The sequence below is a fragment of the Culex pipiens genome, chromosome 2 (assembly GCF_016801865.2).
Source record: "Culex pipiens pallens isolate TS chromosome 2, TS_CPP_V2, whole genome shotgun sequence".
Lineage (NCBI taxonomy): Eukaryota > Metazoa > Arthropoda > Insecta > Diptera > Culicidae > Culex > Culex pipiens.
In genome coordinates, this window is record NC_068938.1 from 955,413 (window position 1) to 983,399 (window position 27,987).

A 27,987-nucleotide genomic window follows, 5' to 3' on the forward strand; every position below is an offset into this window, starting at 1 on the left:
AAATTAAAATTAAAGAAAAAAGACCGATTCCGTAGAGAACTGCTCATTACACTTTTTTTTGCCACACAATCTGTCACTATTTCCTGATGAATATTACCGTCATTTTTTTTCTGTGTATAAAAAAATAGTGCCGATAAAAAGCCGATAAAATAATAAGTGTGTTAATAACGAGAATCTCATTGCTACCGCCTTACGAAGCTTCGGCAAGTGATGATTTTTTTTAATAATAGTTTACCTACATATTTGATAAGATTAAAGTAGGCTGTTATCATCATCTATTTGTACATACAAATCTCTATATTATAAGAGAAATTGTCATACAAAATTGTTTTAAAATTATTCTAGAAAAATATATTGAAATTATTTTTCTGATCCACCTTTAAGTGTCCACTTGGTTTCTTAAACGTTATCTTAATTGTTCTTGGAGATACTCCAAGAATATTTAAGATAACGTTGGTTAATTTTAAATTTTTTAATACTCACAATCATTTTGCAGTAAATGTACATCATCACAGTAAAAAAATGTAAATTTGGAATGCGTAATTTTGGAAGGTTGAATTTTACGTCTTTTATGATGTCATTTTACCTTAATTCAGACCAAAAAGTAACATTACACCAGAAAAGTGATAAAATTACACATTTTTTTACATAAAAGATGTACCCCTCCCCAGATGTAATATTACATTTTTTTTGCTGTGATGTAGATCATTTTAAATGCTAAAAATATGATCGAATAAATATTTTTTGTTGAAAAATATCGAAATTGGAGAAAATATGGCTTTATTATTGAAAATATCTGGCTAATGAAAAAATCTCTACAGACACTTTACTTAAGAAAACTGTTTGCAAGTTTTAGTTACTTTTGGAAAACTGTTTCAAAAACATAAAAAAAAAACAATTTTTGGTTGTTGCTCTCTTACAACTTTGAAATAATGATTTTAATCACATCAGAAAAAAAAACTTTATTATTTGGCATGCTGCAAATTAAAGAAAAACAACAAGAACAATAGAAGATTTCAAGCGCAACGTAGAATTTTCACTGCAAATATCTAAACAATTCGTCGCTTGTGTGCTATCTTGTGACATGTCTGCTGTAAAAAAGGACGTGTCACAACATACCACACAAGTGATGATTTTTTTTATAATGTTTTTTTTTTATTTTAATAAATGGAAACAATCAATAGATTTTTTGATATTCATTTTTTTTATCAACCAACCATTTAAAAATTCAAACAGTAGCTACACGCCAATAAAAAAAATGCCTCGAAATCACAATCTTCACAGCTGAATTTCGCAACCAAATCCAACCATGAAAATGGAAACCACAGCCCGCCCGATTGAGAACCAATAAAATCGATTATTTTAACAACTTGTTTACACCACACACTGACTGTTAATGTTCGATGAGATTTCGGTTTTGCCCGGATGCTACCCGGTGGCGGCTAGTGGCGGCCGCGCGATTGCTACATCTCACGACCTTTCCGGATGTGGCCAAGAAAAATCTTGTTTAGCTTTCCAGCGGAGGAATTTTTCGTGAAAATTTCCCAAGTTCAAAATCAAAGCAGAGGCAATCGATTTCTGATCGTCGCCTACTTGGCTGCGCAATGTTTACAACTTTTGTCGCGAGCTCAACTGCCAGCGTGTTTGTTTTGGTGTTTTGTGCGGCAAACATGCACACGCCTCTCTCTCTTGCAGCCGTATTATTGGACAAATATTTATCGCCCGAGCCGCGTGTTTTATCGTGACTCCATGACCAGACAACATTCTTGTGTATGAGTTTGGATGCATTTGGCAACGTGCATTTATTGATTTCTCGCAGCAAGTGCACGTGGCCTGCCTCGATTGAGTCTTGCGGGAGTCGCTGCTGTCAAGGTTACAGTTTCCAAAGCCAGCTTTGTTTACAGCGCGAAACTAGCATCTTTATTAAGCTCTAACCAAAATCAACCATCGCCGTTGCGGGATGAAAAGCCGGCATCGGCCGTGAATAAAAGTCGTGCCAGTATGAATAAACAATTTAATCCGTTCTCGGATCGTTCGGAGCATTTTGCGCTACTTCACAGGTCTAAGACCCGACCATCGAAACGGACTAATAAAAAGATAATTTCCACTTTGTATACATGATGAAACTTATTTGCAATAATAAACGCTCTCGGCGCAAATGGCTGTCAGATTTTCCGAGCCGACTCTTCACTCATCTTTGCGCGGGATCAACCGTTTCACGTTGGCTTCACGGAAATGTTACAAGAAATAATCTGATCAAAAACATGCCTCATTGTTTTTCCTGCTTCAGTTGAGAAGTGAATCTACTCAAGAATCTCGAGAGCACCACTTGGCGTCAACAGACTGAATTGGCACTTGACAACCATTAGGATACTCTCGAGCGCATCCAAGTAGCCTGACTTTGACGTTGGCTAGGCTACTAGATCAAGCTTTTTTTGTTTCAAACTTTAAAATTGATGATGACGAGAATCCCGTCACGTTTATTCATCACTCAGCTAGAAAAGGCCCCCTTTCGGACGTGTTTTGCATCATTAAACGGTTACACCATATCGAAATGGTCGGCCCACCGCCAAAGGGAGCGTGGAGCACGCGGAAAATTGTTTATGGCCGTTTAGGGAAATGTGGCAAGCAAGAAGAGCGAGAACAAAAAAAACAAGAAACACGAACGACAAAAGCCAACATAAAGTGCCATTACGAGCAGGGAGCAAAGGAGGTATAATGGTTACCGATAAGTGAGGGCCGAAGGACGTGGTAAACAACATTGATGCACGAACCAAACACAAACACACACACACAAACTGTCAAACATATTTAATGGATGGCACTAGCACCCCGAAAAAAAAGTTCTCTCCATCCTTGGGAGGCCATGACCGCGAGAGAGCGGTCGCGGTGGGTGAGAGCATAACAAAGCAGGCCAACAAACTAATAATACCGCGAGCGACACCGCGAAAGCAATGTAAAAGTGAGCGGAACGGTTAGGGTTACTAGGATGAAGTTTATCAATTGACCAAGAATAAAGATTTTATGATTTTAATATTTTAAGCCATCGTAAGCTCTAATATTCATTTCAAGTCATTTAGCAGAAAGATCTTTAAAAATGACTTGTATTCAATTTTTGTAACATTTTATTTATGTTTTAATGTAAGGATGGTAATCGCAAAATCGCAAGGAAAAAATATAAAAATTTACATTTTTGGATGCAATATAAATTTGGGATCAAAAAGATTTTTTTGTAAAGTTTTGATAAAATTAATTGTTTTGTAGTTTTAGCTAGTTTTCAGGCTAATGTTTTTTTTTAAATAGTGTACATTCTCGTCTATTACTTTAACAAAATATTTGAAAAGCTGAGATAATTCTCTACAATTATCTGATTTGGACATTGCACAGTGGTCCAGAGCGTACAATTAAGTGGAAAATGGATTTTCCGAAAAGTTGTAAAGTATTGGAGCAGAAAAAAATGGGAAGGGACAACTTTTGGCTTGGTTGAAAATTAGGGTGGTTCACGATCTCTTCTAAAAGTTGTTGGGTGTGCCAATCCTAGCAACTTTGTCCAAGACACCAATGTTGTATCTCGCAATCTACGCCTTCTACGACGAATTTGTCGATAGTATTTCTTATCAACTTCAAATTTTTTTCGCGATTTTTGAATTTTCATTTTTTGATTTGGATGAAACTTTGTCCATGTCATTTTGCTTCATCAGTTTTTTCAAACATGTCTCTATACAATTTTGGGGGCTGGCCATACGAAATGGGTATGTAAATGTATGAAATTCTGTTTCTTGAGAAGGGATTCTCTGATCGATTTGGTGTCTTCAGCAAAGTTGTAGGTTATGATTAGGACATTTCTGAAAAAGCACACGGAAAAAGATCCGATTTTTTTATTTAACTTTTTATCACTAAATGTAAAATTTTCGAAAATATGTTTTTTTTACTATAAGAATTTTTTATGTTTAGAGGACTCTAAAATATATCTGGCGTGATGTATGTATGTATGCAGCAATTCCCCACGAAAACAGCATGGAAAAAAACAAAAGTCCTCGGATCGGGCTCAAAATTTTTCTGGGGGTTCCCTGGCCGAAATAATTAGACCCGTATTTTTTTGTTTGGCCATTAGGGTGACCTACGCCGTGTTAGGGTGGTCTGAAAAATGGCCATTTTCGTCGATTTTCGCAAAAACCACTTTTTTCGAAAAATCATAACTCCTCGCCATTTTAACCGATTTCAATTGTCTTATACGCAAATAATCCATGAGATATGATTTTTTGAAAATAAAATCCGTGTTTTTTGACGCGCCGCGCGCAAAAACCGGAGAAAGACAAAATTGGCAAAAAAACAACTTTTTTCACTAAAACTGCGATAACTTTAAAATTTCAGCGATGACCTATAGATGTTTGGGTACCAAAATTTTCGTAATTAAAAGACGCAACTTTTGGTACCCAGACATGTATAGGTCATCGCTGAAATTTTAAAGTTATCGCAGTTTTAGTGAAAAAAGTTGATTTTTTGCCAATTTCGTCATTCTCCGGTTTTTGCGCGCGGCGCGTCAAAAAACACGGATTTTATTTTCAAAAAATCATATCTCAGAATCCTGTTAATGAACTCCTCCCATTTTTTAGTATGTTATGTAAAAATGTCCGGGGAATCTGATAAAAATATTTCCAGACATAGGCTCTTTGGTCCAGACACCGTCAAAACGGCATTTTAAAGTTTCATACGCCCTTTTCATATGTTAGGCTAGATTTTTGAAACTTCTTACTATTTTTCTTTGAAAGGCCAACTTATCACCTTTCATTTGCGTATAAGACAATTGAAATCGGTTAAAATGGCGAGGAGTTATGATTTTTCGAAAAAAGTGGTTTTTGCGAAAATCGACGAAAATGGCCATTTTTCAGACCACCCTAACACGGCGTAGGTCACCCTAATGGCCAAACAAAAAAATACGGGTCTAATTATTTCGGCCAGGGAACCCCCAGAAAAATTTTGAGCCCGATCCGAGGACTTTTGTTTTTTTCCATGCTGTTTTCGTGGGGAATTGCTGTATGTATGTATGATCCCCATACCCGCAGGCAACTTGGTCCTGGAACACATGTGAGCGCTAGGTGAACAATTCGATCATCTTTTACTCCATAATCTGTACACCTACGTGCATAAGTTTTTTTGCACGAATTTTAATGCTACAAATACCGGCGCATATATCAAAATGGTTTCCCGCTTCCCTCCCCAAGCGCCGGAAATTTGTAGCGGGTGTAGGGACACTTCGCATAGACGCCCTTGCTCCCATCACGTCACTGAGGGTATGGAGCGACGAGAAATTAATAAGCATGCCCCCCCAGTCGAACCTTCATTAGAGAAGCAGGCAATCCACAACTCACAGCGAACGACCGAGGGAACACCCTACCGCGTATATAGTAAGATTGGCGTGGTTGGTCTTCATTGATGTGTGTGTATGTCAGAATACATGAAAGTATGGTTGTCTTATAAAAAGAACGAGCTCACCAGTTGATAACATTTTCAAAATCAGCTTCTCTTCAAAGGTCTCGCATGACCGCAATACATCGAAAAAGGCCTGTTCCCGCTTGGGCTGCTTCAGCTTGCCGACGCCCCACTAGTAACCTGCTCCGTCGTCTTCCTTTCCCTCCTTTCGTGGAAACTGCGGCAACGGAACCTCCCCGCTGCAACTGCGTTCCACCTTAACCGGTTCTGACGAACTAAACCGTGCGCCACGGCTCCGGTTTCCGTTTCGTTCGCAGGGTTTTGACCTCGATGAGTCCATCTACGAGGAGACCGACGACCGCTTCGCTCTCTGCACTCGCCAACTTTCCAATTTGGGTCAGTTCTCAAAGACTTCCGGAAGTTGTCCATTTCCAGGTCGAACACACATCCACCCTGGTCATCAGGAAAGTTTCGAAGGCCTCCGCGTTCCATACCAGTTCTGCGACCGACCCAGAACGAGCCACGTCCTTGTTTGAACCGTCCTGCTCAAAATCCTCCGCTGGAACCACTGCACAGTGGGAAAAAAGGGCCCAAAAAATTACCGCAACATGATTTCGCGCAAACCATCGATTGCTATACACCAAAAGCTTGGTTTTTGCACCAGGAACAATAATCCGATGAAAAATCGCACTGCACGGACCGGTGGCCGGAGTACAGGCCAAGGGAAGATCCGGATTTTTGGAAAAAGTGTCAGATTTATCCAATTGTGAACTGATAAGCTTTCTTCTACCATGAATAGTCATGCAAAACAATCCTAGAATAATATTAAATACCATAGGACCCATCGGAACCGGTTCCACCGATCTCCGGTGGCCACATCCGGAACCGCATTAGGAAACAGCGTAAACTAGTCATGCGACGAATCAAACTTCTTGATTTTGGATGGGGACATGAGTTATACACTCCTCTCTTAAAAACATGAAGTTTGATATGTCGCAAGAGTGGTTTCAGGAATTTGCCAAATATGATCTTCGGATGTGGCCACCGGAGAACCTGGGAACCGGTCACCAGAGGCAAAAATACATTTTAAGGATACTCTCCATCCAAAATCAAGAAGTTTGATACGTCGCATGACTGGTTTACGCTGTTTCCTAATGCGGTTCCGGATGTGGCCACCGGAGATCGGTGGAACCGGTTCCGATGGGTTCTATGGTATTTAATATTATTCTAGGATTGTTTTGCATGCCTATTCATGGTAAAAGAAAGCTAATCAGTTCACAATTGGATAAATCTGACACTTTTTCAAAAATCCGGATCTTCCGGTGGCCTGTACTCCGGCCACCGGTCCGTGCAGTGCGATTTTTCATCGGATTATTGTTCCTGGTGCAAAAACGAAGCTTTTGGTGTATAGCAATCGATGGTTTGCGTGAAATCATGTTGCGGTAATTTTTTGGGCCCTTTTTTCCCACTGTGCACTGCTTTAACATTTCCATCACGAACAACACCATTCTCCACTGCACTGATTAGTTCCGGAACCACTTTTTATTTTTTGGAACAACAATTCAAAGAAAAGCAGCAGCGAAAATTTTTGACGTCTTTCTTCAATCATAGACTACTTCGATCCTCTAAAATATATCTGGCGTGATGGTACAAAATCTGGTTTAGGAGATATAAATTTTAGAAAAAACGTGTATTTTGGAAAATATCGAGAACTTCGACGAAAAAATATTAAAAATCTTTTTTAAAACCAAAATTGCAATTGCAATCATTTTTTTTTAAAACAATATTCCATTTTTAAGTTATGGCTAGTATTAGTAATACATTGTCAATTTCTTTTCGTTTTTTTTTGCATTTTAAAAATGCTTCTTTAAAGAAATGCAATATTTTTGAAAAGCTGAGAAAATTTCTAACAATTTTATCTCTGCAACTTCGAGCAATTAGTTTCTGAGAAACAGCCTCACGAAGAATTCGAATCGATGAAAATAAATTCTTCGACGTGTCACCTATTTAGCCTAATCAATTTTTATATGTTAACAAATTGAAACTTTTGTGATATTTTCTGATCTTTTCAAATTGAAAATATTTCAAAAATTTTAAAATTTGGTCTCAGCTATGAAATTAAGAAAATCATTTATTTGTTGACCTTTACCAAAGTAATACTTGGTTTAAAATTTTTTAAATTATTTTTATTGTTAGATCAGAAAATTTAACAAAAGTATCATTTTTAGTATAGATAATCGGACAAATAGTTTCCGAGATATCGTCAGTTGCTCGGGAAATCATTATTTGAAAATGTCGTATTTACAAGGGAAAAGTGTATGGAACCACCCTAACGAAATTAGAAAATTTGTCAACTATACACTGAAATTAAAAAAATAGTACCAAATTCCTTTATTCTAAGAATTTTGCCACTTTTCCTTATTTAGTAATCGGGATTTTTGGATTACTTAATAAGAAAAGGAGGCAAAATTCCCAGAAATTTGGTACTTTTATTTTTTTTCAGTGTAGGTTTTTCCATTTAATTTTGCCTGCTGAATCTGAATCTTCCTTACAAATTGAGCCAAAGTATCAAAACATTTACTTTTGGTCATATATTGGGTTTCTATGCATGTATGAAAGATTATTATTTTGAAATAAGCAGGGATGCACAAATTTAGAAAAAATGCTTTAAAAAAATCATCAAAAAAAATTGAAAATTTAAAAAAATAATCAAAAATCTACCCCTGGTAACCCTCCGGCAATATCATATTTTGGCCATCACCTTTCGCAGCGCGCCGCCGGGCGCCGCCTACTATGTCGTGTCACCATCCCATCGGAGTGACGCGAGCTTTCTCACGAGGAGCTTTCGCCACACTCCACAGCCAAAAAAAAGGACTCGATTTCAAGCCGAGAGAGAGAGCAGAGCGGAAATTATGCTTATCGGGTGGCACTTTTCGTCAGAAAAAGAAAATGGTAACAAGAGGGGGTGGGACTCGGAAATGGGAAAAGTAATCAAGATTTGGGAGGGGGAAGGGAGGGGTGGAAAAGCGAAACTCATCAGTAAATACAAATTGATAAGAAAAAGGGGGAAAGAAGAAGAAACATTTCAAGGTCAAAGGGGAAATCAACTATTGCAACCAGCTTCGAATAAATAACAGAAGGATCTTATCTAGTCATGAAATCGTTGCACTTTTGCACCACATTTCAGCTTGGATTAAACGTGGAAGAGAGTGACGATTAAGTGAGTAAAGTCGTGCCACTTCATCGTTAGCAAAGGGGATAAATTACCGACCTTAACCTTCAACTAGCAGCGTCGTTGAAAATGTAGAATTTTGATAGCAACCCCACTATTGTTGTCGTCCTCATCGCCGTTTGACCTTTCACGTGACGCTTCTTATCTTGGCGCCCAACTGGGACTTGTTAATTGAGGAGACAACGTGGCGCCACGCCGACTTCGATTGCTGCTGTTGCTGAGGCGAAAAGTTGAGGCATCGTGCGACTCCATCAAAGTGATGTGAATTTGTCATGTCGGCACTCAGTCAATCGAAGAGCTTGTTTCGAAATTCAATTTTCAAAACACGGCACGCTAATTAAAATATCTACTTTTTCCAATTAATTGTCGAATTGAGGCACGCTCAGTAAAAGCACGGACTATCGTTTAAAAATGAATGTGTCTTAATCATGCAATTCGCACCACCTCCACGCTCGCAAACAGTTGTTTGCCCCGAAAACGTGACTTGATTTATTAGCTGAGAGAATTTTCTTTGGCACCTTGAGCTCTCCCCACCCCCTACTCTACATCCAAGAAAACAACTTGTAGTACACTAATAGTAGTAAAAATTAAGGCCCACATCCACTAATCGCGCCACCCAGCGCCGTCGTTCATCGTTTGCTCTCTGGTGTCGAATGAAACGCAGGAAAATTAAACAAACACTAGAACAAATCGCTTTCATCATCATCTTCAAAATGGAGGTAAGAGGAGGTGAGTTGAGGCCACGCACCTTTCAAACGGCCAAACAAATTACGGGTGGATATTTTCTCAATGGAAGCATAATAAAAGAGGTGTTTTTGGCACGAGTCCATGTCCATGAAGCATGTAATGGTGGCATGGTCTTGTATTTTCTTACTGGAAACACAATGCGCCACTAAACGTTTATGATTGAGCAGAACTTTTCCAGTTTTAACAAAATCTGAAAGAAAAAGTACTCATTATAACATTTAATTAAACACTCATTTGTTACCTCATCGTTTATGTGCTGACAATTTAGATCTCATTTTGTAATCACTGAAGTGTTATAACAAGGCCATCATTGTTAGGGTGCAAAATCAGCTTCTGCAGCTTGTTTTTTTTTTATTTAAATGGATAGAACGAAGATTTTAAGAGTGCCTAACGAATTCGTGCAATGTATTGCAATTAACTAACGCTCTGGATAATTGGCTTTAACGGCATGATTTAATAAAGTTTCCAAGGTCCAAGTCGACCTTTTTGTGTGCCTAAATATTCCAAGTTTGGCATGGTATCCAAAAATGAGGGCATTCTATATTTCATAAAAAACGCGAAATGTTTCAGTTTGGGTAAGGATCTGCCCAAACATTGCAGCGCCTGAAATAGATCATTATAATTTGGTTACAAAGGTACATCTTCACTCAAATGGGTCTTGTAGTACTTTTTCTCTCACAAAAAGATGTCTCATATCTAGCTTCTCAATCGTTGGCTGTGATCGTGCAAATTCAAGTAGCGCTGACTCATCTGTCCAACAATTCCAATTCCCCGTTATGGTAACACGTTTCAGCTTCAGTTGTGGCAATTCCGAAAGCCCTTCGAGTAAGGTTGGCTCTGCGTCCACCTTGATTTCATGCAACGTGCTTTGCACGACTTCAATCATCTGCAGCCAAGTATCGATGTGGTCAAGGTCGATCAAACATTTCGAAATATCCAGCCCAATTTAATGAGGAGTAATTCTTACTATGCTTTCACCGATGGCAGAGTTCGCTTCAGCTAATACAAGATACTCCATTTCGTTCAGCTGAAAATCCAGAGTTTGTTCATCGACACTTCCTTTTGAAATATCTAACCTTTTGAGATTTGGTGTGGAAGCTAGCATATCCATCTGGAAAGAACACTCGTTCAATGTGAGACTCGTTACCATTTCGCCAATCGACGTCCACCACGAGTTGATATTCCTCAATTTCGAACTGCTGAACATTACATTGGTTGCGGCTGGCACCGGCAGTGGATTAAACTCTTGATCTCTTTCGTTTATCGAAAAACGCAGGCATAATTTATCCCTCAGCACAGGACAACTTGATACAATGTTTCGGAATCGATGGCAAGTGAGGCGAATCAATAGCAATTGCTGCGCACTGAGGTGCCAAAAAATATGCTCCCAGACTTCACTCGGTAGTTATGCAGTTTGAATTCTATCCGCAACGACAAGCCACAACAGTCCACAACAGCAACTGATTACGAGTGAGGGCTTTCGCGACTGGCAAAATTCGAGCAGAAAGCTTATCATGCCCACTTGAAATTGAAAAGAACGCTTGGCAAATACATGAGCAAAGAACGTGATCGTGTTTAGAAACTACTTCAAAACTATACATCAAAGCTACACACGCGGAAAAGGTAAAGAACAGCTTTTTCCAGCGCCGTACCTAGGGGTTGGCGCGATTGGCGACCGCCAAGGGCGCCAGCCCTTGGGGGGCGCCGAAATCGATGATTGTACAAAATTTTCATGTGTGCTATAACATCCTCAATAGATATTCATATTTGAAACAGAAAGGGCGCTGAATTATAAAATAGAATTACAAATAGCTAGCTAAAATATATTAAGGGGTGCCAAACTCAATTGTATGAATATTTATACTGAAGTGTTTTTTGAAAATTCATGCATAATGCTAAAGGGAGCGGCCGTGGCTGACTGGTTACGGTGTTCGCTTTGTAAGCGAATGGTCCTGGGTTCGATGCCCATCTGCTCCCAACGAGAAAGTTAAGAACACATAAATTTGAAATGATGAATATGAACGAAAAATCAAAGTCGCTCGAGGCGGGGTTCGATCCCCCAACCTTTGGAATGGTAAGCAAAAATGCTAGCCACTAGGCCATGACGACTTGGTGAGCTCGAACTGGAATTAGGAATACTGTTACAGAGAGCGAGTTGTGGCGCTATAACCACGGCAAATAGTGTCCAAGGCATTCGTGGAAATACAATGTCCCATCCCAGAGGGTCCCGGAGTACCAAACCTTCTTAGCATGGTGCTCCCAACGAATACAACCAAAAATCTCGGAGCGTATGGTGGTGTGTCCCCACGCTTCTTCCTCCCCTGTCGATTCAGAATTGTGTTGTTGTTCGAACACTCTGTGCTCAAACTCAACCCAATTACGAGTCATCTCTGCGATACGGCTTTACGCAGTAGGCCTGGCCGGTTTAACGCTTGTGATGTTTCAATGCATTTCGATGCAATGGCGCACTACAAATGTTAATAAATGACAAGAAGAGTGCTAGGCGTCATCTAACCTAAGGCACTCTCCAGGATCCCTTCGAAAGATTGGCTGCGCTAGGGTCTGATTAGATTAGATTAGATTAGATTAGAATTCATGCATAATGCTAAATTTATTTTTTCATCAAAGAAGGGGTGCTCAAGTGGCAGAAAGTTAAAGGAGTTCTAGAAGAGCTTCTCAAAATAAATACACGTTAAAGTTTGTACCGTTGTATAATGCAGTGTAAGTCATACCTTCCAGACTAAAAAAATGTCCAACTATGTGTTATTTTCACTTTAATTTGGCTGCGAATCACAATGAGCCAAATTGTGAAAAAAAAATATGGTTCTTTGAAATAGAAATTATTTTAACATTAAAACATTAACCTTTCATTTGATTTTTTTACATTCTAGAGTTAAAAAAATGACCTTCGAAATATTTTCAGTTCGATTTCATCATTTATAATCAACTTCGTGCATTGAAATTTGCATACTCGTTTTTCAAAATACTAGAATTTTGAAATTGGAAAACTGCTGTAAATTTTCACCAACAAGACCAACATTATTTGTTCAAGAAAAAAAATGTTTTTCAGAGCATATAAAAAACAATTAATCTTTTTTTCAGTTATAAACGAAAAAATGGATGAAGAATGTCATTATTGCTTGTTTGAGACAGTATCAACAGCCCTACAAAAATGTCCGTTCAGGTGAAATGTCTCATAAGAAAATTCTAAATGATAGACAACCGCATCTAATTCCATCGTGTCTTTTATGTTGACAACTCGATAAAAGCGTTTTCTTGGTATTTAAGTCTTTTTGTGGCCATTTAACATCCGAATTTACGTGAAAATACATTTTTATGCATAACTTATCGAAATTTCAAGAAATTTCACCATTTAAAATCAACTTTGTGCATTCACCCAAAATTCACAGTCGAGATAATCGTTCTCTCAAAATTTATTGAGGGATCAGTGCCAAAATCGATAGAATAATGGTACCAACTCACACCATCATAACAATAAATTTCCAACAAGTGTCATACATCGACTTCTGACCTCTCCTTGGTCACCAAGCTGTGGTGGCCGAGGCAGTTAAGTCATTGGAATGGTATGTCAAAGGTCTCTGGTTCGATTCCCGTAGTCAACACTTTTAGTTTTTTGTTTGACGGATGAACTTTTTTTGCAAATGAACCTCGAGAGAATAGTTCTATCGCCCATCTCGAGCTGTGTTCTCTGTGTCCGTGAATGGTACCACTATTCTCTCGACTCGAGACCATCATTATCTCGGACTAGCGCTGCCAGTTTTGGGTGTTGAAATTTGCATACCGTAAACTGGGGTGACTTTGATAGCCCGGGGTGACATTGATAGAAATTTGATTTGGCCACTAATTTTGATACATCCAATGGAACAGTCACATTTTTGCATATATGTTCGATAATCCCGAGCATGGGTAAATAACAAGGGAAATGCGTAATAATACCTTTCTCTGGTATCAAAACCAAATTTTGGTATTCCTGGACCCTTTAAAATTTGTCTTAAGGATTATGCAATAGCAAAATGTGCTATCATACCAATTTAAGGTATTGTTTTGATATTGCAAAGTTGCAGAATTTGTCAATGGTCAAAAACCACATTTTGGTATTCTTTTGGTATTACAGTGTTTTATCAAATTCCTCTGAAACTATGGGATAATTTTGATCAATTTTGACAAAATAATTAATTTTGCGCTAAAATGATGTCTCAAAGCGAATGCTTTCATTGAAAACCGGAATTTTCAAACTTGATTTTAAACATTTTTGATATACCCTTTAAAGAAATGACCTGAAATTGTGGAAAATTTTCTAAGTCAGGATGCCACATTTTGGTATTATTTTGGTATTGAAGTGTTTCATCAAATTCCTCTGAAACTATGGGATTTTTTTTATAAATTTTGACGAGATAATTAATTTTGCGCTAAAATTACTTGAAACCCAACAATGCTAAAGCTGATTTTCAATTTATTTTTAAGCTTTTTTTAAATCGTTGAAATTTCTCTAAGTCAGGATAACCAAATACTTTGAAAACGAGTCAATCGACATATTATTAAATTTTGGGGAATTTCAATCCAGTTTCATTTTAGTAACACTTATTTTTCAATTTTGTTTTTTTTTCGAAGCTTCAAGAACTTCAAGCACAGACCGTTCATCAATGACAAATGCATTCGATGTGGTGAAGAATAACAACAACATAGAATCATATGGTGAATAGATTTGCTTGTTGCATATGGTTCATTTCCGTTTTTTCACTAACTGCAACTGCTGCACTAAAAATGGTATGAAAATACCAAATTTTAGTATTATTTGTGAAAATACCAGCGACCAAAATGTGCTCTTGGTTGCCCAGTAGGCCGTCCCAAAAAATGAAAAGTTGTCAAATCTTCGGTGCTCACCCCTAGAATGATAGATTAGGATGTCAGGAACAATATTTTCATACAACAAAAAATCTGTATTTTACAGATTTTTCGGTCCTAAAAATCCCAAAAATCTGTATATACAGATTTTTTTTAAATCGGTTATATTTGAAAGTTTCAACAATTTAGTTTTTAATTTATGCTTTAATATGATTAAAAAGCTTAAATCTGTTGTTAAAAATTTTAAAATGTCTTCTATGGCTTCGAATTCGACAAGATACAGATAAAATACAGATTTATTTTTGAGAAAATACAGATCTCCCTCAAAATAATCTGGCAACGTTGTTTACAACTCGCGCGCTGAGCTTGAATGAAAAAAGTGCATTTTTCGAGTATTTTTCAGAAATGCGAATAACATTCTTACTACATTCCAGTGTTGCGATCCTCACACGCTCACGCGCTCGTGAGCGCTCATTTTTCGCTCATTCGTGAGGAGGAGCGCTGCGCGAGCTAGCTCACGTTTGCCCGCGCTCACGTTTGCTCCGATTTTTTCAGCTCGCGTTTGCCCCACGCTCGTGCTCGCGCTCATTTTTCGCTCACGGAGCGCTCACTTTGGAAGTATCGCGAATCGTTTTACGTTTTTGAGAATGTTTTTGTTTTTCAATCCAAGTTAGATTTTTTGCTTAAGGCGCAGCATGAGCATGTCAGTGGAAATATCACTTAGGAACATTTTTTTATATATTTATTGGAATAGCTTATTTTCATTTACTATGTTTTTGAATAATAAATTGGATTCGCAAGGGTCAAATCATATTGGAGACCTACAGTCAGAGTTGAAAATTTAAATATTTTCGAATTGATCGGGCTTACCTTTAAAATAGTTAAGGTAAGCAGAGACAATTGCAGGGGCAAGGGTATGAGCGCGTAAACAAAAAGGACTGAAACCCTTAGAAAAACTTACAAAACAATGAATTAATTCAAGAAGATTTAGGCTGTGGTAAGCTCGATTCAATTTCATGTGCTTGGTTGATTAAAATATAACATTAAACTGTTTTATGTACCTAAACAGTTTGTTGACTTCTTTTCCAGCGTGCGGGTCAGAATGAGCAGCCATTAAAAAAAGTCATTCCGTTTAATAAATCGTTCAGGGCTTGGAAACGGCTGATAATTTTTATAAAGTTAATCTTTCTCTTTCTCATTTTAGAAAATGAGGTAAAATTGTTGAAACAGTTGTCTTTTTACATTAAAGCCTCCAAATTGCTAGTGTTTGAAATAACCCATTTGAATGAAATAATATAAATTGTCATTATTTTGTTTTACCACATAAAGGGTGGCTCCTCTCCCCCCAATTATATTTAACACTTCCGCTACCAAGCTCCTGAAAATGTTCATTTATAGATTCAATAAATGATTTTTTTGAATATGGACATTCTGTAAAATGTTCCAAATATAAGAGATGATTATAACTTTTATAAAGCTTACTGCTGAGTTTTTATAAACAATTTTTTTGTGTGTTTTTAAAACCGCCTTGAGTCAAAACTCCAGATCCTAGAAACTTAAAATAAACATAATTTGTCAATTAATTCAATTGTTTGTACATATCAATGCATCTCTTCACGTCAATGAATTTTTACATTAAGAATGAGTTTGCTTTTTGTTAGCTCACTCTAAAGTGAATCATTCTGCCCCCTGGATAATTCTGAATTTAAAATAGAACGTATATTTCAGTTCGCCGACTAAAACCATTTCATTGCTTACTTTTGTTCGTTAGACCACTTTCTTGTTTGTTTTTGCTGCCTGTTCTGAGATAGTTCTAGAAACTTCGTTTCAAACAGGCAGATGCTTCAACAGGGGAAAACAACTACCTACTTTGGCTCACCAGCTCACGTGAGCGCAAAACGCTCCGGTGAGCGTGAGCGAGCACGAGCTACCTGATAAAAACTCACGCTCCAGCTGGAGCGAGCGCGCCTTCCGTGAGCGCTCGCTCATTCGCAACCCTGCTACATTCATTCAAATTTGGTCGCCTTGGGCTTATAGTTTAATGTCCCCTGAACAAATTCCTGTACAGACATAGTCCATAAAACTTGTGTTTGGACATGGCAAGACGTTTTGGGGAGAAAAAAATGCTTTTTTTTTGCCAAAAAATTTCAAAAATCACTCCCCAAAACGTTTTGCAGTTAAAACTATTGCATTCAACTTATAGGAAATTTTACGGAGATCATTTTGCAAAGCCGAGATATTTGCATTTTAGTGAACAAAAAGTGACGAATTTTCAAAATTCTTGGTATATAGGCGTTTTTTCTTTTATAAGCTCTTTCTCTCGTGAAATCCGTGATGCGATTCAAGAAAAGATTATTTCTAGCCTGATTGTCAATTAATGACTCAAATCTGATTTTTTTTTCCTGATTAGGCCAGTGAAAATTTCTGTTATATTTTTTACAAAACAGAGGGACAAAACAAAATTATTGTTACTGAAAGTACAAATTTTTAACTTTAACAGAGCCGAACAACAAAAAGTAAAAAAGATTTTTTGTATTTATTTTTGTATTTAATTTAATCAACCGCGGTTCCGTGCTCAAACCAGGTAGCCAACTTACAACCTGCGAATAAAACACTTTAGGCAAACTACTTTTGGAGAAACAAATCGTCGTCGCCGTTTTTTTGGCATCGTCTTTAGCCGGTGTTGCCGGCGCGAGGTGGTAATTTGCACCACGTTGACGACACGACCTTTTCGGGCGCCAAACAGTGCCAGCACAAATGGTCGAAGCTGGCCATGTTTTTGTAGTGTTGCAGCAAACACCTGTTGTTGGTGCTCCATCTTTTCCTCCACCTTCTTGTTCAATTTGAGAATGTGGTCTATATTCTATAGCGATTAAGAAGCATGACAAAATTGCACTTACAGGTGTTTGATTTTAATCTTTCAGACTTTTTTTGACGCAGCCAAAATGTCTAGAGTGAAGAATTTGACGACGACGGTCAATATCTCTCAAAACCCATCAGCTCAGCGCAGCAGCGCGCAGTGGAATGTCGAACATTGGCCAAACCGGCAGACACTCCATGCCAATAGTCGTGAGAAACATACTCTCAATCGCTCACGAAAAGGTCAGGGTTGTTGCTAAGTGCATACCTTAGTCACTTCTGTCGTGAGCCAAAAAATAATAATTTTGAACAGAAATCAACAAAATACGACCTCTTGAAATGCCACTCTAGAAATCATTTCAACTCATCCCTAAAATCGACAGTTTAGTGCTGCCGCGGCTCAGCCAAAACAAACTAAACCCCACTTTGAAGGTTTCAAGGCAACTGACCTATCACAATATACAGATACACACTCACCGAGGTAGAGTTATACTAAGCACTCAGTCAATGGGTTGGGATAAGTCAGCTTAGCCAGTAGTGATTGTGGGATTAGCTTCAATGAGGAGGGTCGTCCTCGCGTATAAGTGAATATCGATCAAGCGCTTGGAAAACTCCCTCTCTTTGTTTTCCTCAATACGTGGTGTGCTGCACGTGGGGGCGATGAAAAAGCATTTTTAATTGGACTTGTTACTGTTGTTGTTAACTTTCATTCTGGGTAGTGGATGGTTTGCAACTGGGCCATGGAGAATGGGAATCAGCCTTGGTTTACTGGGTTTCAATAGAGGAAACACTTAAGTGATATAAAAAGTGGAGTGACAATGCGACCTTCACTGAATTTCAGCTTTTATGTAGTTTTCTCAAATAAAAAAACGCGTTGAAGTATCTTCAAATCTCATTGAAGCCAGTTTCTCAATAAAATTATAATGAGAAATTGCCGTTTTTTTATTATACTCGTTATTCTCGTCTTAAAAATCTCAACTTTATTAATTTGATAAACTTAAATTTATGTTCCCTTGAATAATTTTATCTTTTTTCAGAATTTGCCAGAATTTGTTTTAAATAACTGTATTATTTTTGTAACATTTTGAACATATATTTGCTGAAAAACGGTTTTTTATAACAATTGTTTTTAAATACATTGGACTCTCTGGCGGTCGATCTTCTCGATATCAATATTACTCCAGCTGTCAATCATTTTTTCAGTCCCTTCAAATAGATTGCTTTGAATTTTCGTTCTATAATTTGATAACTCCCGCTCTCGACGGTCCCTTCAATATCGACAACGAGAGAGTCCACTGTAACTCATATTTTTAACAGTTTTTAAATTTGTTTAAGACTTGGTTACGACTTTTCGATTACAAATTAAATTTGCGAATAAAAAATGAGTTAAAATAGCTAACAAAAATCGTATTTTCAAAAAAAAGTTTTTTAAGTAATAAATCCTGTTTCAGATTTTGCACCATTCTAAAAAGTGACTTAGATGACTTATTATAAAAAAAAACTTTTTTCAGAGTATTTTTTTCTTCTATACAGTTCTTATCATAATCTAGAACTTTACGGAAGATATTAAACCAATTAGAAGGCCCATTTAAAGCAAACAGATAAATAAGTTTTAGTCCTTATAAAATGAATGGCTTGTTTAAAAATAGATATTATTTTAACTGAAAAGAGGGCAACATTTAATTCCTAAAATAAAAATCGAGCTGGTAGTTTCCGAGATTTCGTGACTAAAAAAATAAAATGAGGTTTTACTGAGATTTTTATATTGCAAAAATAAAACTTTCTGAAAAAAATTACCTGTGAGCATCGCATTTGTATAAAAGAAATGTGTTTATTATAAACATTTTATCTAACGAAAAAATCAAAAATTTCATGAAGGATATTGTTCAAATATTAATGAGTGGGAACCGCAAAATATTTGGAGTCATTGTTTTTTGAAAACAATCGATTTGTTAACCAATTTTATTCATATATATTTTTGTTTTTTTTTTTCATAAAAACGTCAAAATGCTTTTTATTAAATTCTTAAGAAAGAATTTTCTATCGAAAAAACTGTCAAAAATTGATATATATTTAGTTTCTCTAAAAAAACATAGATTTAATTTTAAGACATTCGTATTCTTCAGAATTTGATGCATTTTTTTAGTCACTTAAAGTTATTTCAATTATTATTCTGATGTTTAAAATTCAAAATATGAAACGTTTACTGTAGAATCAAATAGTAAATAACAAAAGGTCGAAAGACGTAAGGTCGAATGAACAAAATCGTCGAATGCCAAAAGCTCGAATGAATAAAAAGTCGAATGGAAAAATGATCGAAAAAAGACAAACGGTCGAATGGACAAATCGTCGAAAGGGCAAAAGGTCGAAAGTTTTTTTTTGGAATGTTTGGAAGAATAGAAAAACTCATACACTCAACCCCAGGTGGTTGGTCACTTTTTCGTTTGACACTTTTTTAGTTTGTACCGACGAACTGTCACTTTTTACCGACGAACTTTCACTTTTTACACGGCACTCACGCACACTATCAAAACAAACGCTCAGTAGTGTGTGTAAACTCCGTGTAAAAGGGGTGTCAAACTAAAAAGTGACCCCGTTCATTTGACAACAGTTGGTGTCAAACCATCGGGGTTTGAGTGTATACAATATTACAGAATTTTGTTTCACTTTTTCAACACTCGATAATGTTGCCCTTTCGACCTTTTGGTAATCGACTTTTTGTCGATAATGTTGCATATTATTATGATATGAACCAAACAAATATATAAAACTGAATCAATTTAATAATAACAAAATGATGTTAAATTATGGAATTGCATTGCCTTTAGATTCGTTGAATTATTACTTGAAATTCCTCTTTACAATATCATTTTAATATATTATATTTAACCATCTACCGCCCAATTTTTTTAGCTTTTTATTTTTTTTCCCGTATTGAGAAGGTCATTTTTAGCAACTTTCGTTCTACGAAAAACTTTACTTCTCTTGTTTTATGTTTTTCTTGTTTAATTTTTAGTATTTTAGTTTGCATTTATCTTGTTTAAATTATGTTTGTTTTTGGTAGAATTTAGCCTATTCTACCAACTCCTATCATTACATTTAGCCTATCTAATATTTTCATGTTTTTACAGTCACTTTTTCAATTATTTGCTTTTTTTTCATATTATCTGCTATAAAATGACACCATTATTATTTAAATTGTAAAAAAAATGCGTAGAGGCATAGTCTGGGACACTAGAAAAATTACTGCTTACTTCTTTTTACTTAAAATATAGGAAATGGCAGTAAAAAACACAGCCAAAGTTGACCCCTAAAAAAATGACATTTTTAAAAACATTGGAAAAGTCACATAAAACAAGTAAAATTTCCAACCCATAAATTTTCTAAAATTTTAAGAGTTCTTCTTTCCAATTCTTTTTAAACATCAAAAATTGGTTGAAAAATGGTTTTTTGGCGACTTTTTAGATTTTTTAGACTGTCAAGAATTGCAAAATGTTGGGGAAATAATTGAAAAATCAATTAAATAACTATTCCTCACAAACCTCAATTGTCCCCACTTAAGTGTGCCTGCCACACCACAAACTCGTTTATTACCTCCAAGAAGACAATAACAGTGCCTTATTTATCGATTGGATCCAATCGCGTTCAAAGTTCAAATTATACAATCCCATTTCTTTCTTTTTAATTCTAAAGAATCGAGTTCGTGGGTTGATTGGCTGGTTAGTTTTGAATATTTCATTACGGCGACGAGGCAGGACCTTCACTGCATAGTCTTTGCTGTTGTGGTCAACCGACGTCGACGCCACACCAGTCTTTGCTAACAACTTGAGCCCATCAGAACTGGCTCACAAAAGACGACGTCGACGAATTGTTTGTGCGGTTTTGTTTGTTTGAGGTTTGCCCCGTCGTCGTCGTCGTTGTAATCCCACACCCCCGCTCTATCTATCTGAAAACACTCAACCTGGTATTACGTGAGAGCCCCGGCATGTCAGCGCCATTTCTCGTTTTGCCGGCGTCATCACCACCATCATCTAAAATTGCAAAAGCAGCCTCGTCAGCATCATCATCGTTCGACTGGAACTGGAAACAGGCTCGTCTTGCGCAAGGTGAAATTGGAAGAAGCTGCTGCTGCTTATCTTGCGGTTTTTCGCTTTTCCCCCCGGATAGCTTTTGTGGCAGTTAACCTTCAAGTGCCGTGGTGTTGTTGGCAAACATTACGATAGTAACTGGATAGTAACGGTTGTTGTGGCTAGTAGTGGTGGACTCAATCAGTTAAGCTAGAGTTAAGTGGGCTTTAGTGCTAATGGATAGTAAGATCTAGTGGATTGTTGGTAAATCTGTCGCGATAATTGTGTGTAAGTGATTCAAAAATATATAACCCCTCAATTAGAGCAATCCTGTGGAATGGGTCATAAATGGGTTTAAAAATCTGGCAATCTTATCAAAGGTTAAAAGCACTTAACCCCCTACTGCTATTAACTTTATTCAACCCAACAACTTAAATCTTCTTTTTTATATTTTCAATTTTGATATTTTAACAAGAATTCGGCTAAGTGACTAAACATTTTCAAAGGTTAATCTTTTTTTTTTGTCGAGCAATAAGTTGTTTCGAGTTCAGTAGAAAATTATGGGTGTGCACCAACGTTTTTAATCCTGAAATTACAATTTTGTTTACTGGCAGAGAATTCACAAAAAAATTGATTATGTCGATTAAAGCCGATTCATGGAGCCAAAATCTATCATACCTTGACAAAACTGAAGCATTTACGACATCAATTTCAAAAATGTCAAGTTTGTAATTAGCGGTAATTCCTTTTTGTTTTTTTTTTATATTATTAGGCCCTTTCCAACCATTTTTCAAAGTTTATACCCCCCCCCCCCCCCTTCCCCCTTTCAAAATTGGTCTGAAAAATCAGCGGCAAAAAAAAATTCAAAAAACTTCACATTTTCCATGAAAATAGAAGTCTCATGAACTGAAAAACAATCCAAAATGCATTTTTCTGCATTGAAAATCATATTTAGCATGTTTGGGCTTGTTTAAAAATGTTTTGAATTTTTATGAAATTCCAATGTACAGCAACACAAAAATTTTATTTTTCGCGAAAAGTAAAATTTTTGTCAGTACTTTGAGATTTTGGAAACTAATGATAGCAAAACAACTGGACAGGTGTACAATGCAACTTAATAACCTTTTTTCATTAAAATGTTGAAACCATGGCTCGCAATTTCAATTTTTATACTCTTTTATAGTTGTTTACATTTTGAACTCAAATGTTTTAGGATTCCATACTAAATACCATACCATGATTTTTTTTTTCAAATTATAAAAATGAAGGTAGTATGAATTTTTAAGAACGCTGCATTTAACCCTCTACAACCCAACCCTGCCTTCAGACGGGCTTCGATCTGAAAAATATATTTTCAACCAATGTTTGATGTTTGAAAAGCAATTTAAAGAAAATTTTTGGACTTGTTTAATGTGACTTTTCCAATGTTTTCAAAAATGTATTTTTTTAGTGGTCAACTTTGGCTGTGTTTTTTACTAACATTTCCTATATTTTAAGTAAAAATGAGTATGCAGTAATTTTAGTAGTGTCCCAGACTAGGCCTCTTCGCATTTTTTTTTTAAATTTAAGTAAGAATGGTGCCATTCTGTAGCATAAAATGTGAAAAACAAGCAAAAAAAAATTAAAAGTGACTGTAAAAACATGAAAAAAATAGATAGGCAAAATGTAATGGGAGGAGGTGATACAATAGGCAAAAACTACCAAAAACAGACATAAACTAAACAAGATAAATGCAAATTATAATACTAAAAAAGAAATGAGAAAAACATAAAACAAGTGAAGTTGAGTTTTTCGTAGAACAAAAGTTGCTCAAAATGACCTCGTGAGCAGAGCAAAAATAAAAACAAATCGAAAAAAAATTGGGCTGTAGAAGGTTAATAGGACATTTTCAAAAAAAAAAAAGCTCCTAGATTTGTTTTAGATGATTACAAATGCCATATTTGAGCAGTTCTCTAGAATTTCACAAAAAAAAGTTTGTAATTTTTATTTTATGTGAAATCTTCGGTAAAGCTGTAAATTATTATTTTGCAATTCCGTCGTGAAACTACTTACTTTTCCTGTCATTCTTGAACGACGAAATAGCCTACTTTTCTGTACCAAAAATAACAGAATCGAATAGCAACACTTTTCAAAATAAATGCTGAAAAGTTCTACTTTTCAGCACTGAAATGGGTGCTGAAAAGTTGAACTTTTCAGCACTTGTTTCGAAAAGTAACACTTTTCAACATTTTTTTGATTTTAACGATTTATTGACAAAATACATGAAAATTCGACTTAAAATTTCACTCAATGGGTGTTTTTCGAAATTGCAAAAAATGTTGTATGGAACTCGTTGCAAAACTTGATTTTTTCAGCACTCGTCGTATTTATCCAACTCGGTGAACCTCGTTGGATAAATGTACGACTCGTGCTGAAAAAATCCTCTTTTTGCAACTTGTTGCATAAACTACTATTAGAACTACTGGAAAAAAGGGTACTCTGAAAAAAATAAGGCATTTTTTATTTGTAAATTCATCAAAAAAAACTTTTTAATTTTTTTTTAAATATATTTTAGTTGATAAAAAGTGCCAATATTAGGCAATGCGTTATGAATGACGGTTTGTTTTCTGCCATGTCATAAACATTTTAGGAAAATAGTGATTTTTTTGAAATTTCGAAATTTCTCCAACAAAAAAAAAATAAAAATTATTTTTGGATGTTGAATTCAGTCTGGAATCAAAAAGTACCTTTGTGATTTTTTTATGAGTCTAAGCCGTAAAAATAAAAATAAAAATTTCGGAAAAATTTCGGAAAAATTGTATTTGTTTTGTTTATTTAAAAAAATGTGTGTTTAAAATAGTGCTGGGATATGGCCCTACAATGAACCGAAAAATAAGTTTTTCCAAGTGCTATCCATTTGGCCCTAATGTTTGATTCGAGTTCAGAAATTGATTTAACCCTTTCAGGCCAATAATCAAAATAATCTAAGGTAGCCTTTAATTTTTGTATGGTTTTGACAGACACTTTGTCAAAATAATATGTATTAGAAATTCAATTGCAGTGTTGCCATTATTTGAAAATAAAAAAATTGTAAAAGTTCAAAAAATGGAAATAATTTTAATTAAATCTATTTAGACATATCAAAAATATCCGACTTTTTACCGTTTTAGAAAAGTCATGATTTTTTCAGAAAATTGGCAACACATTCAACATTTTTTGTTAAAGCTATGGAATTTTTCATCATCTATGAGGTAGATTGCATTTTTGATGTTTTTTTTTTTTTTTCGCTTGAAAATTAAAATTCCTTATTTAATGAAAATTGTGCACAAAATTGCGATTTCATTGAAATGAAATTTTTATTGCCCGCAATAAACTCCAGCCACCATTAACTTGCATAATGTTAACTTCCTGGCTGCAACTGCAACCCATTTGCGCAGATATGCAAATGAATGGCAGCTCGTAATTCATCTTGATTACATTCCGTCCAGTTCCGAGGCAGGAAAAAAACCCAAGAAAAGGAGGAAATGGAAACACATTTCAAGCATTACGCTTTCACACTTGTACTTTGTTGTGTGATTGGTCGGTTGGTGGGTCGGTTAATGCTGTTTCATGTTAATGACCAGCGATTTTCCACCAACTGCAGTAGCTGGGAAAAGCTCTGTTGGTTAAGGTGAAACCGGTTGAAATAAATGTTGAGTTCTATTTTAGATTTGTTTCTCTAAGAAGTTGCATTGTATGATTTTGAAAACGTACTCTGAAATAAATTCAACCAAAAAATAAATCAATTTTAACTCGAATATTCAAATTCAAAACCTTGCTAAACCAACCCACATTCACCTGGAGACCTTTTCACCGGTAAAACTGTGAAAAATGGCTCCGTTTATCACGCGACGGTTGAGAAATGACCATTTAACACCACTCCACTTTTACCAAGTTGCTAGCCTCAAAGAGGCCCATCAGATATCAGGGGCAAAAGGAATAATAGTTTCAAAAGGTTGCTCGCATTCTGGAACAGCTGAAAAAGCACATTTTCCACGGTGAAGCAGTTTTGATTAATGGCGAGGGCTCGACGAGAGAAGGAATTTTGCTGGGAATATTCTTGAGATTTTGAGAAGATGAATTGGTTACACCTTGAATGGGGGTCATTTTTCTTGCACATTTTTGTGATGAATTATTGGATAATCTTAAGATGTTGCAAGACATTTTTCTTTTTTCTAATTTCCAGCAATTTTTTATATTTTCCAACATATTACAAAAATTACAAAAATTACAAAAATTACAAAAATTACAAAAATTACAAAAATTACAAAAATTACAAAAATTACAAAAAATACAAAAATTACCAAAATTACAAAAATTACGAAAATTACAAAAATTACAAAAATTACAAAAATTACAAAAATTACAAAAATTACAAAAATTACAAAAATTACAAAAATTACAAAAATTACAAAAATTACAAAAATTACAAAAATTACTTTTTGTCTTTTTGTCTTTTTGTCTTTTTGTCTTTTTGTCTTTTTGTCTTTTTGTCTTTTTGTCTTTTTGTCTTTTTGTCTTTTTGTCTTTTTGTCTTTTTGTCTTTTTGTCTTTTTGTCTTTTTGTCTTTTTGTCTTTTTGTCTTTTTGTCTTTTTGTCTTTTTGTCTTTTTGTCTTTTTGTCTTTTTGTCTTTTTGTCTTTTTGTCTTTTTGTCTTTTTGTCTTTTTGTCTTTTTGTCTTTTTGTCTTTTTGTCTTTTTGTCTTTTTGTCTTTTTGTCTTTTTGTCTTTTTGTCTTTTTGTCTTTTTGTCTTTTTGTCTTTTTGTCTTTTTGTCTTTTTGTCTTTTTGTCTTTTTGTCTTTTTGTCTTTTTGTCTTTTTGTCTTTTTGTCTTTTTGTCTTTTTGTCTTTTTGTCTTTTTGTCTTTTTGTCTTTTTGTCTTTTTGTCTTTTTGTCTTTTTGTCTTTTTGTCTTTTTGTCTTTTTGTCTTTTTGTCTTTTTGTCTTTTTGTCTTTTTGTCTTTTTGTCTTTTTGTCTTTTTGTCTTTTTGTCTTTTTGTCTTTTTGTCTTTTTGTCTTTTTTTGTCTTTTTGTCTTTTTGTCTTTTTGTCTTTTTGTCTTTTTGTCTTTTTGTCTTTTTGTCTTTTTGTCTTTTTGTCTTTTTGTCTTTTTGTCTTTTTGTCTTTTTGTCTTTTTGTCTTTTTGTCTTTTTGTCTTTTTGTCTTTTTGTCTTTTTGTCTTTTTGTCTTTTTGTCTTTTTGTCTTTTTGTCTTTTTGTCTTTTTGTCTTTTTGTCTTTTTGTCTTTTTGTCTTTTTGTCTTTTTGTCTTTTTGTCTTTTTGTCTTTTTGTCTTTTTGTCTTTTTGTCTTTTTGTCTTTTTGTCTTTTTGTCTTTTTGTCTTTTTGTCTTTTTGTCTTTTTGTCTTTTTGTCTTTTTGTCTTTTTGTCTTTTTGTCTTTTTGTCTTTTTGTCTTTTTGTCTTTTTGTCTTTTTGTCTTTTTGTCTTTTTGTCTTTTTGTCTTTTTGTCTATTTGTCTTTTTGTCTTCTTGTTTTGGATTAATTTCTACTTTTACTGCCAATTTTAGGCAATTTTTCAATAAAATCTCCTCTTTAAATTGCTCTGCACACATCCACTTCAATTATGCCATTCAGCATCACATTAGCATATCTCTCCCTCTCTCTCACTCTAAAAAGCAAATTCAGCGCCAAAACCCGAGGACGAGGTGAAGCCATCGAAAGCCCACTCGTCGGCACCTAATTTGCTGCACTATGCTGATTCTGATGCTGCTGGTTTGGCAGCTTGTCAAAATATTTCTGCAATAATCCATTCCTTGCCAGCTGGCTTGGCTTGGGCTTGGGGTTTGGGAAGCAGATCGAATCATCTCATCGCCATCGTTGTGACACATTTGGGTGGTAAAATTTGAAAAGGGCGAATTTTCATGATAGTTCAAAAATTGATTTTACTTTGAATTATTTTTGAAGACAAATCTGAACTCAAAAAATATTTCAATATGCCCAATTTGTAAGCTTTTCAAACATTTCACCAAGCGATAATCCATCAGCAATAATGTATTTGCGTTGAAATTATACACCACCCAGAACGCCTGGACAAAATCTGCCAAACATCTGCTCTGCTCCACAAAATGCTGCAGCAGTCCCTTGCCGGATTTAGGGGGTGGAGGAGTGTGGGTGGATGCGAATAAACCAAATCAAACGAAAACGTTCGGAAGAATAATAAAGAGTAAGAGTTGTTTTTCTTTGCCTGTTTAATCCCAAGAGCAATGCAGCAGCAGCAGCAGCAAAATCGGTTGCAGTTGCTTGCAGCATGCGGTGGTCATTGTGGGGAAAAGCTGACTTCTGTGGGGAGTTTTGGATAGGGGAAGAGGGTGTTATTTATAAGAAAACTGTTAAAGTTTAAGAAAAAATACCTAAAAAATATATTCATTCAAGCAAGTTTTTTTTTTGCTGAAGTTCAATAATTTACTAAAAATTACATTTTGATTTCCTGCTTTTCGTGAAATTGGCTCCGGATTTTTGGTACGGTATTATGAATCCACAAGTCAACTGTTATGATTTGGCAACCCTGCCTTATGTAGTGATTTCTTAAGTGAAATTTATATAAATTTCAAATCTATGTCTCATTTTTACCAAATTTGTTTGGGATAATGTTTTAAAATGTTTTGGAGCTTAACATCCTCCACAATTTTCATAAAGATTGCAAATTTATAATATTTATTCGAGAAAGTTTTGTCGGAAAAATCGAAAATCGCTTCATCAAATTTCGACGCTTTTTTGCCAAGTCAATTGTATTCACAGTATGATGTGAA

The 27,987-nt window shown here is 35.6% G+C and overlaps 1 protein-coding gene and 1 long non-coding RNA gene across 8 annotated transcripts in view; one reads left to right on the top strand and one right to left on the bottom strand.

Annotated features, from left to right (window-relative positions):
• The window catches only part of LOC120419034 (apoptosis-resistant E3 ubiquitin protein ligase 1), an 82,669-nt gene that overhangs the window by 36,510 nt on the left and 18,172 nt on the right, over positions 1–27,987 (top strand). The window lies entirely within an intron of this gene.
• On the bottom strand, positions 8,456–10,850 carry LOC120419036 (uncharacterized). Of its 3 annotated transcripts, XR_005605655.2 has the most exons (4): positions 10,080–10,850; positions 9,654–10,015; positions 9,414–9,602; positions 8,456–9,345 (listed from the first exon to the last, which is right to left on the bottom strand). It is a non-coding gene; the product is annotated as an uncharacterized LOC120419036 (long non-coding RNA). The 3 variants fall into 3 exon arrangements; XR_005605656.2 differs by having other exon boundaries at positions 8,456–9,602; positions 9,674–10,015; positions 10,080–10,849; XR_005605654.2 differs by having other exon boundaries at positions 8,456–9,602; positions 10,080–10,849.